Below are 11,268 nucleotides of genomic sequence, written 5' to 3' on the forward strand. Positions count from 1 at the left end.
AGAGGGTTCCTTTTCCCCCATGGACTCCTGCACTTGTTGTTAGTTGATTGACTTATGGTAGCCATTCTTTCTGGGGTGAGATAGTATCTCAATGTTGTTTTAATTCACATTTCTCAAATGGCCAGTGCTGTGGAACATTTTTTCATGTATTCATTTGCCATTTGTATTTCTTCTAATAAGAAGTGTGTATTCATCTCAGATATCCATTTTTGGATTGAGTCTTTAAATTTTAGGGACAGAATTTTTTTTAGCTCTTTATATAATTTAAATAGAAGTCATTTTTCTGAATAATTGTTTGTTATAAATTTTCCCAATTAGTGGGTTGTCCTTTCACTCTGTTAGTGATTTCTTTTGACATGCAGAAACTTCTCAATATGCGGAGGTCTCAGTTGTTTATTCTTTCAAGTATTTCCCATGCCGTTTGGTTTTTGTTCATGAACTGTCTGCCTATTCCTATGCCTTCAAGATTTCCACCTATTTTCTCTTCCAGGTCATGTAGTGTTTCTTTTTTAATGTTTAGATCTTTAATCCATTTGACTTTAGTTTAGTGTATGATGATAGACCCAGATCTAGTTTTAGTTTTCAGCCAGTTTTAATAGCACCATTTGTTAAAGAGGCTATCTTTCTTCCAATGAACATGTTTGGCCCCTTTGTCAAAGATAAGATAGCTGAATGTTTGTAGTTGTATTTTCATCCTCTAATCTGTCCCATTGATCTTCAGGTCTGTTTGTTGTGAGTACCATGGTGATTAAATCACAGTTGTTTTGTAGTATAATTTCAAATCAGGGATTGTAATGCCTTCTCTCTTACATTTCTTTCCCAAGATTGGCTTTGCTCTTCTAGATCTTTTCTGGTTCCAAATAAAATTTAGGAATATTTTCTTTAGATCTGTGAGGTGCATTCATGGATTTTGATGCAGACTGCACTAAATCTGTGTAACAGTTTTGGGAGTATGGCCATATTCACAATCATTATTCTTCCTATCCAGGAGCAAGAAATATCTTTCCATTTCTCTTTCATCTCCTTTTGTGATTTCATAAATTACATTGTATATATCTTTTACTTCCTTTGTTAGATCAATTTCATTTTTTGGATGCTATTATGAAGGCTATTGTTTCTCTAATTTCTCTCTCAGTGTGTTTGTTAACTGTCTAGAAGAATTCCATTGATTTTTGGATATTGACTTTGTAACCTGCTATGCTACACAATTTGTTTACTAATTCTAGCAGCTTCTTGGTGGAGGTTTTTGGGTCTTTGAAGTAGAGTATCATGTCATCTGCAAATAATGATAGTTTCACTTCTTCTTTACCTATTCTTATTCCTTTCATTTCTCTCTTGTCTAATGGCTCTAGCTAATGATTTCAGAACTATATTGAATAGGAGTGGTGATAGAGAACATCCTTGTCTTGTACTGATTTGAGAGTAAAAGCTTTCAGTTTTTTTCCATTTAGAATTATGTTGGATATTGGTCTGTCACAGATGGCTTTTATCATGTTGAGGTATAGGTCATCTATTCCAATTTTCTGTAAGGCTTTAATCATGAATGAGTGTTAGACTTTGTCAATAGCCTTTTCTGCATCTATTGAGATGACTTGCAGTTTTTGCTTATGGCTCTTTGATATAGTGTATTACATCTAATCCTACCTAGTCATGGTGTATAATCTTGATGATTTGATGCATTCTATTTGCTGGTATTTACTGAGGATTTTTGCATCAACATTCATGAGGGAAATTGCCCTGTATTCTGTTTTTTGGGTGTATCTTTCTCTTTTTGGCATATTAATATATTTTCCTCCTGGAATGATTTTGTGAGTATTACTTCCATTTCTATTTCATTGAAGGAGTATTGGGATTAAATCTTATGTAAATTTCTTCTAGAATTCAGCTCTGAGTCCATCAGGTCCTGGGGTTTTCTTTATTGGAAAATTTTTTTATTACATTTGCAATTGCATTGTCTAATATTGGATTACTCAAAAGTTTTATATATTTTTAATTCAGTTTTAGCAATTTGTACCTATTTAGGAATCTGTCCATTTCTTCTGTGTCTTTGATCCTGTGATAGTAGATTTTCAAGATAGCTATCGATGATCTTCTTAATTTCCATAGGATCTGTAGTAATTTCTCCCTTTTCATTCCTTTTAGCTTGAACTTGAGTTGTTTCTTTCCTCTTTTTGAAGAGGTTGGCTAGGAGTTTATCAATTTTATTTAATCATTCTAAGAATCAGCTTTTGCTTCATTAATTTTTTGTATTGTTTGTCTCAATCACATTAATTTCTGCTCTAGTCTTTATAATTTCCTCCCATCTTTGGGCTTTCAGCTTTGGTTGCTCTTCATTTTTCTAGAAGTTTGAGATGCAATATTGGAGTATTTATTTATTCTTTCTATGGTTTTCCAATGTGTGTGTTCATCATTATAAATTTCCATTTGATAACCCCTTTCATTACATCTTACAAATTCTTTGTGATTCAATTTTTTTTGGATTATAGATATTGTTTAATTTTTCCTTTAATTTCATCTATAATCCATTGTTTTCTGAGGAAACTGTTATTTAATTTTCATGTATTTATGGGGTTTTGTGCTTTCTTTTGTTGTTAATTTCCAGTTTCATTGTGCTGTGTTCAAACAATATGCATGGGGTAATTTACGCTTTCTTGCATTTACTGAAGCAAGATCTATGGACTAGTATGTGGTCTATTGTAAAAAAGGTCTCATGTACAGCTGAAAAGAATGTGTATTCAGATGCTGTTGTTTGGAACACTCTGTGTATGTCCACTAAATCCATTTGTTCAAAGATTTGGTTCAGTTCTGCTACTTCTTTGCTAATATTTATCTGCTTAATCAATCATTTTGAATAGCTCAGTGGACTAAAGCACCTGCTTAGGCAGAGCACAGGAGCTAGGGTTGGCCCTGCCCCTGGGGCAGGCTAAGATGACAATTGAGACTGGGCATGGTGGCACATACCTGTAATCCCAACACTTGGGAGGCTGAAAACAGAAGAATCACTACAAGTCTGATCTACATAGTGAGACCCTGTACACCCTGTAGAACCTGTACCAAATACATTTTAAAAAATCTATCTTTTTGAGGTAAGGGGTTGTTATGGTCCTCTGTTAAGATTGTGATGTTGGTTATTTGATTTTTCATTTCTTTAAAATTTTTTTCTTTTATAGTTGGGTGCTCCAATATTTGCTGCATGCATATTTATGGCTATTATTTCTTCTTGAGGTTTTAACCTACCCAGTATATAGTGACCTTCCTTATCTCATTTGATCATTCTTGGTTTGAAGTTCAGATTATCTGTGAACAGAATAGCCACCCAACTTTAAGTTCCTAGAGCATGTACTATTGTTTTCCATCCTTTGACTTTCAGCCTATGAATTTCATTATGGGTAAAATGTTCTTGTATACAGCATATTGTTGGACGTTGTTTCTTAATCCACTCTGCCAGTCTATTTATTTTAATTGGTAAATTGAGCCCATTTACATTGATGGTTATAATTAATATGTATTGACTTATATTTGTCATATTATATTCCTGCTGTTGGTTCCCTAAGTTTATCCTGTGTTTAACACTGAGACACTGTGTTTTCCATAATTTTTCTTTTAGTGAGTTTCTTGTTTGTACAGGAAGGCTACTGACTTTTAAATGTTGATTTTGTCTCCAATTACACTGTTGAATTTGGTTATTAAATCTAGAAGTCTTTTGGTGGAATTTTGGAGTCTTTTATGTTGAGTATCTTGTCATCTGTGAACAATTTCTATCCTATTCTTATTTTATTTCTTTGTCTTGTCTAATTGTTCTAGCTGATGGTTCCAAAATTATAGATTAGGAGTGGTGATAGCAAATGTATTGTCTTGTTCCTGATTTTAACTTGAAAGCTTTCAGGTTTTTTTTTTCCATTTGGTATGAAGTTGGCTATTGATTCTCCCTAGGTAGCTTTTTATCAGATTAAGGTAAAGACCATCTAATCTGATTTTTCAGATTGTTTCCCCATATTTGGGAAGCTTTCTGCTATTACTTCTGTCCATATTCTTTTTATATTATTTGTGTTGACTCCTTTCTCATTGATGCCTATTCGTCTTACATTGTTCATCTTTGCATTGTCTTGAAGACGTTGAATTTTTTTTTCCTGCATCCTAGTTATTTTTAAGAGCTTTTTTCTTACTTTTTCACCAGCTACAATAATGTCTTCAAGGTCTGAAAGCCTATTTTCACTTTCATTCAGTTTTTCCAGCTTGTGTTTGAGGTTTTAATTTCCTGCGTAGCACTTTGAATCTGCTTCATGCATTATATTTCTTTCCTATATTGCTCATTCAAGGATTCCATCATTTTTCTATTCTCTTTTATTTTTTAGCAGTGTCTTCTTTAGAAGCCCTTAGTACTAATTTCTTTATAGTTATCATTTCTTTTCTTACTTCAAAAATTATTTCTGACCTGATTTCCTCTTTACCTTTCTGAAGTTATTTCTTTACTTCCAATGCTACTATTTCAGAAATTTCAGGTTTGTGATTTCCAATTTCTTCTATGCTATTGTCTCCTGTATTTGTTCTGGGTGGGCTCAGAGCCTGAGAATGCATTTTGCCCCTTCTCTTTTTCATTTTGTATAGCACTGTCTTTTGACCTTTGGTGTAGAGCTTTGATAGAGTTATTACCTTATCACCAGTTGCAGATGGTCTCAGAAATTTTTAAGCAGTTCCCTCTTGCTGGAATGCAAGTGTGCTGCTCACTTCAGGCAATGTCATGTTCCACAAATCTTACATCCCCTCCCTTTGTATTCTCATAAGACATAATTTTATTTTTTATCATTCCTTTCAGTTTTATTCACTTGTGTAATATTTTTATGTTCAATATGCTATACTCACTATACTCAAACCTGGAGATAGACACATACAAAATAGGCAAGGCCTTTTACCTAGAGCTACTTCCTATCCAGTTAGGATACTACCGCTGGAAGATGAAACATGCAAAAGGGATGTCTGGGTACTTGGGATCGAAAATATCCAGTCAAACATTGAAGGTCCAGAGCTCACTGTAGTGTCCCATGCAAGCCCTTACTGAGAGACATAGGGTCTGAAATGGAAAGCTGAAAAATCTCTGCTAGAATTCAGAAAACATCATTCAAGGGTGAAGGTGAAGATGAGTTCCTCCAATGAAACAGAAGTTAGCCTACCTTCTTCCTTTCCATTTTACTTCATTCAGGCTATAAGCCTATTGGTTGGTATCACTCATACCCAGGGTTGGTCTTCTGTCTTCAGGAAATCTCTTCAGTTACACCCAGAGCTTGGCTGATCTAATTTAGTTGGGTGCATTTTTATTCAAATTCCCACAGTTACCTATCACTCTTTATATTCTCACTTTTGGGTATCCTTGCGTTGATCCATTTTCCACTGTTAAGAACAAGTCTGTTATAAATAAAAGATGTTATTTTGCCTCGTAGGTCCAGAGATGCAAGGTTAAGGGCCTGCACCTGGTGATGACCTTTTGCTGACAGAGGTTAAGGTAGTGCAGGCCACCACATAGTAAGATACAGGGAGGACATGTGTGCATCTCCTCTGGCTTCTCCCATTCTTATAAAGCTACCAGAGTCAATAATGAGGCTCCACAGCCAGTGGCCTTATACAGTTCTAATCACCTCTGAAGGTGCCACCCTTCTCAATATTGTAGACAACTTAAATTTCTATCTTCTTTTTTATTTACTTTTTAAAAAGTGCTTCATTTTTAATGAAACAAATTCAAAAGATGTACAGTTAGCCTCAAGTTGTGCAGTTCACAAAAGTGGAGAAAACAAACAAGACAACAGAGTTCAGGACAGGCAGTTAACCAGGTTGGATTTGCTACTTGAGGTATTTCTCTGGGAGGGCATGGGTGCCAGGGCCACGGGTCTGGGCACGGGCACAGCAGGCATGGGATTCTCTTTGCTTGGTCCTAGGCTAGCTTGCAAGTCTGTTTCCACATTTTCATGCATGCCACTTTCTCCCTTCAGATCAAAGAAGTCTCCAGAACTTCCTTCCAAGGAGTGCCTTCTTTGGGGTCCAGACGACACCACATCTTCCTTGCTCCCACTAGACTTGGCACCTGCTGACTTAGCCCAATAAGGGTATTTTCTTCAGATGTCCTGAAGATGCTTGAAGGCCATTTTGTTCCTCCTCACAGGCTGTTCTGTAGTTCATCAAAGCCTAATGAAAAATTGACCCACCACCTGGAGGCCACAAAGCCCAGGAGCTATTCCTGCTGTTGGGGTTGACACCCTTGAAGGTGGTAGTGGTGGTCATGGGGCTGAGGATCGAGGTAAGCTGGCACGGGAGCAGAACGGTGAAGTGGTCAGACCTGAGACGTGCAGGATTAGTTCCTGACACAGGACAAGCCACAGCAACAGAAGCCTCCTCCACACAGCAACTGAAGCCTCCCCATCCACCTTCTTAACTCCTCACAATGAGACATAAACTTCAAAGGATGAGCCCTGTGGGAAACACCACAGCATATTCAAACCATAGAAATCCCGTTATCCTTATTTTCTTAACAATTATTATTAACTGACATTATCAACTAACTACCATCCTCTGGGTACTAGTTTAGTAGGACAAGACAGAAAAATGAACAAAACAGATAACATGACTGTATTATTAAGGAGTACCTTTTAGAGAAAAGAGGTATTAATTTTTAAAAGTCAAATATGTAGTATATCACAAATATGTATAATGTCACTACTGCTATATGATGCACAAGGCAGGAAAAGTACATACAGACAGCTAAGAAAAAAGGAAAAACTTTTAAAGAGGAGGTTAAGGAAAATGTTCTGATTTTTCAGTATGACATTTAGACAAAAACAAATAGAGCCTTTGCCCTATTCCCTCTGCCTCAAAGGTCCTCACGCTTTGAATGTTCTTTCTCCAAATTTTGTAAGTCCAAATGTTGTGGACAGGACTTCCTAAAGCCAGCAGTAACATTAAGGGAAACAAAAATGGATCCAGTTTCTCCTATTTTGGGCATTCTCTGACCTTCAATCTTATGCATGGATTGACCAGGTGCCAAGGAATGTTGGCACCCAGGACTCTGGGGTCCCATGGCCAAGTTTCAGTTCCAGGGGAGAGCATCACTCCTTCTGCCAAGCAAAATACTTCTTCCTCACAATTATGAGACATGGGATACCAGAACAGGACTGACCCGCTGATCCCATGTGACCATCAGGCACAAGATTTAAATTTTTCATTGCACTGACTGAACAATAAACAAAATGTTCCTTAATAAATCAATAAACCTTATATGAACCCATTATTTTAAATATTTACTTTTAGTCAGACAATTTATATAAACAGTAGTCTCATAATAAATATTTCCTTAGAATTCCACACACCTACCTTAGAAATTTGCTAATTTTACTGGAACTACATAAGCAAGTCAGAAACACAACTCAAACAGAAATACAAAACCATCACTTGTTATCTCAAAGATGAGTGAGGGAAGGATTTGGATAGGCAATATCAGGGGCCACATGTTACCTTTCCACAAGGTCTAGGGCCTCAGCTAGAGGACTTCAAGTTGAGAACTGTCATAATGTAAAGTCTTCTTCATTCAAATATCTGGAAATTGATTACAAAACATTGATCCACAGTTAAGATGGCTCTTCATGTCTTAGGCTGACTTCCAAAGCAGTACGGCATCTCTCCAGAAAGTCTCAGTTAAAACTTCAATGGAAGACTTGTGAGACCATCAAGCTGAGGGAACAATTTGTGTGAGGTCCTACAGGACCACATAAGTACTTAGGCTTTACATGGAGTGAGATAAGAAACTAGTAAAGGATTCTGAACTGAAAAGTCATATGAGCCTACTTGAAATTTAGAAGGATTTTTCCCTTGTATCTATTTGAGAATAAACTCTAGAAGGGCCATAAAAAGCATCCTCTAATTAGGAAGTTGTGGGAACTATCCTGGATGTGGAATGGCGAAAAATAGAACGACTCTAGATACATTTTGAAGCTAAGGAAATGTAATTTGTTGGCGAATTGATTTTGTGATATAAGAGAAAGAAAGAAACAAGGAATTCTTCATGGTTTAGGGCCCCCAAATGCTAAAGACTGTGGCTATCATTTTACAAAGAGGAGAAGATGGCAAGAAGAAATATTTCAAAGGAGAAATTAGGAGATTGCTTTTTAGATATGTCAAATTTTAGATTCCTGCTAGACAGTTAAGATTAGTTGTGAGGTAGGTGTTTGGGCATGAGTCTACAGTTCATAGTTGGAAATTCAAAGTTATTATTACCTGATATCGAATAACTATCATCCTCTGGGTGGTAATGACACATAGATAAACTTAAAAATCAATCTAAAAGAGATCACCATGAAAGTGAAAGTAGATGAGAAGACTGAGGACACAGCTGTGTGGTAATGTACACTAAGGCACATAAATGAGATTAGGGAGAAGTAGCCAGAAGGATTGGCAGTGATGACCATAACAAAGGAAGCTGGGAAGTCAAAGAAGAGAGTAAGCAGGAATAATATGCCCTGGCAATTGCTATCTCACTAGGTTGTTTTACTTTTCACTAGAATAAAAGCTTTTTGAAGGTAGAGACTTTATCTTGCTTAATGTCTATTCCAAGCATTTAGAATACATCTGGTACATAACAGATGCCCAAAAAGTATTTGTTGATTAAACGAAAAGAAATTAACTGTGCTTCTTTATATTGAATGTCTTTTGCTTTTCCACTACTAATGAAAAACTTCATCTATTTTTCCAGGCTCAGCTCTAGTGCCACACTCTTTACCACTTGAATGTTCAATTCTATCTTTGCTGAATTGAGTTATAGCTATCATTGTAGCTATTCAATATTGTTATGATTTATTACTATTTACATAATTTTTACTAAGTGGAACAATGACCTACTTTTGCCACCTAATTTTAGGTTAATTGAGGGTTTTGTTTTAGAAATCCAAATGGTGATACCAGAATTTTTCACATCCAGATAATGATGTTAGAAGACATTCCAACTACTCACAAGGCACATATGTCTTTCTCCTCTTCAGTCCTATGGAAAGTTTCTCCAGCTCTAGCAACTTCCTCCTTCTGTCTATTTGAAGCAATTTTGGTCATCAAGTGGGAGTACAAGGTGTAACTGTGATTCTACTTTAGAAAGCTAATGCTCTGCCTACCACCCAATTGCATTTATCCATTTAAAACCTCAAGTTGAATAAGCTTAAATTAGCTTATGAAATCATATGAGTGTACACAAGCTGAATTATAGATTTTTGTTAATTTAGCTTTCATTAGCTGTCCTTATAAATATGGCCAGCAAATTTTAATCAAGCTTGTTTGAGATTTTTCTTAAAGCCATAACTAATTGTCAAACTTTAAAGTTGCAACTAAAAATAGTAGTAATTTAGTCTTTTTCTGAATGTGGGACGAAAAATTTGAACTATTTCTCCTATTATTGGTAAAAACATCAATGGAATATTTCAATGAAATTGTGCAGATTAAATTAAAAATCTGTTAATCTTATGTCTAGGTACAAATTAGCAAAATTGTTCAATCTTTTATGTATGTGACTCATATAATTGCTTTAAAAGAACTGTTAGCATTTTGAATATATTACAAGTATCAATTTATAGGTGCAATAAATATATTTTCTCAGGAAAACATAGATTACTGAACTATTGATTAATATTTCATTTTGTAAATTTAAGAAGATAGCTATAATAAGAAGAAAGCTTATCTTTGCAACCACAAGGCACTAAAATATACCAGCAGGATTATTAGCACCAGAATGAATACTTACATATGCAAGAAAAGGTAAAGATATTCTCTGAGTGTAACCAAAGACTTTGTTGAGCAAAAGAAAGTCAGGTAGGGTCAGCTATGAGACTGATCCTTACATGAATTTTGTAGTCTATAACCTATTGTCAAAAGTTATTTTAAAACTAAATTAGATGGATCATGCATCATGTAATTTTGTGTTTATTTTCCACATGTAAGACTCCCTGAGAGACCCGGCATGAGTGTGGGACTATCTGCCTGCTCACCACGCCCACGATCACTCCCCAGCCAGGTTCCAAGAGGAACCATTCACCTGCTTACCATGCCCAAGACCCCTCTCCAGCCAGATGCCAGGGCCTGCACCAGGCCTCCTGTGGAACCTTGCAACAGAATTCCCTGCAGAGTGGCTAGGAGTCAGACCCGCCCAGCTAATCCAGCAGCTGAACATTTTGACAGAGTGGCACAGCAGGTTCTCCTCTACAAAGCTGCAGCAGGAAGAAGCTGAGCATAGCAACCAGAATAAAACCAGGCACATCTGGGCAAGTTCAAAGGTGGTAGATGCAGACCCAGTAAGCTGAGACACTTTGCAAGACCCAGATCTATGACAGTGTCTTCTCATTTTACTCTTGATCTACAAAGGGGGCAACAGGTAACTGAGTGAACAAGTTTGCCTGGAAGACTCCCAGTACATGAAGGGGAGGAGAATCGACAGAATTGAGGGGAGCTAACTTAAATACAAATTCCCAATTTAATATCTACTTAGCTGCACAGATATCATGTTTGCTCTTACTATCTAAAGTTAGGATAGATATACAGCTACTTTCTCTTAATTCAATGAGAATAAACATTTGTACTAACAGTGTTTGGACAGGATAACATGTCTGCCTTTTGTACTATGAATAACCACTACAGAGACAACAATATTCAATGTAGTAATTATTGAAACTGGACTACTAATAGGCTTTGAAACTGTCTCATTCCTATTTGTTTCTCAATAAAATTAATAAAAAAATAAATCAAAATACAAACCAATTAGTGACAAAAGCCTGTCAAATGTTAAATGTCACTAGCCATTATTAGTGTTCTTAATTAAAGTTCTATAAACATAAAACTAAAACTGGCTTAACCATATAATCTCTTGGGTAAGAATTTTGGTAGGTGCTAAGGTTATAACTGCAACAAAGCTCTACACCAAAGGTCAGAGGACAGTGCTATAAAAAATGACAAAAAGAAGGAGCAAAATGCAGTCTCAAGCCCCAAGTCCACCAAAAAAAAATACAAAAGAAACTAGCACAGAGGAAATTGGGAATCACAGCTGAAATGTCTGAATTAATAGTGTCAGAAGTAAAAGAAACAACTGCAGAAAGGTATAAAGGAAATCAGATCAGAAATAATCTCTGAAGTAAAACAAAGAAAAGATAACTATAATGAAAGAACTAATAACTGCTTCTAAGAAGACACTAATAAAAAATTAGAAGAGTATAGGAAAATGATGTAAACCTTGAATGAGCAATATAGGAA

General features: G+C 36.0%; 1 pseudogene; it reads right to left on the minus strand.

Annotated features, from left to right (window-relative positions):
- Window positions 1–5,719: 5,719 nt before the first annotated feature.
- LOC101570379 lies at window positions 5,720–6,273 on the minus strand (annotated as a pseudogene).
- Window positions 6,274–11,268: the final 4,995 nt, after the last annotated feature.

Source organism: Octodon degus, unplaced genomic scaffold (assembly GCF_000260255.1).
Source record: "Octodon degus isolate 3935 unplaced genomic scaffold, OctDeg1.0 scaffold00036, whole genome shotgun sequence".
Taxonomy (NCBI): domain Eukaryota; kingdom Metazoa; phylum Chordata; class Mammalia; order Rodentia; family Octodontidae; genus Octodon; species Octodon degus.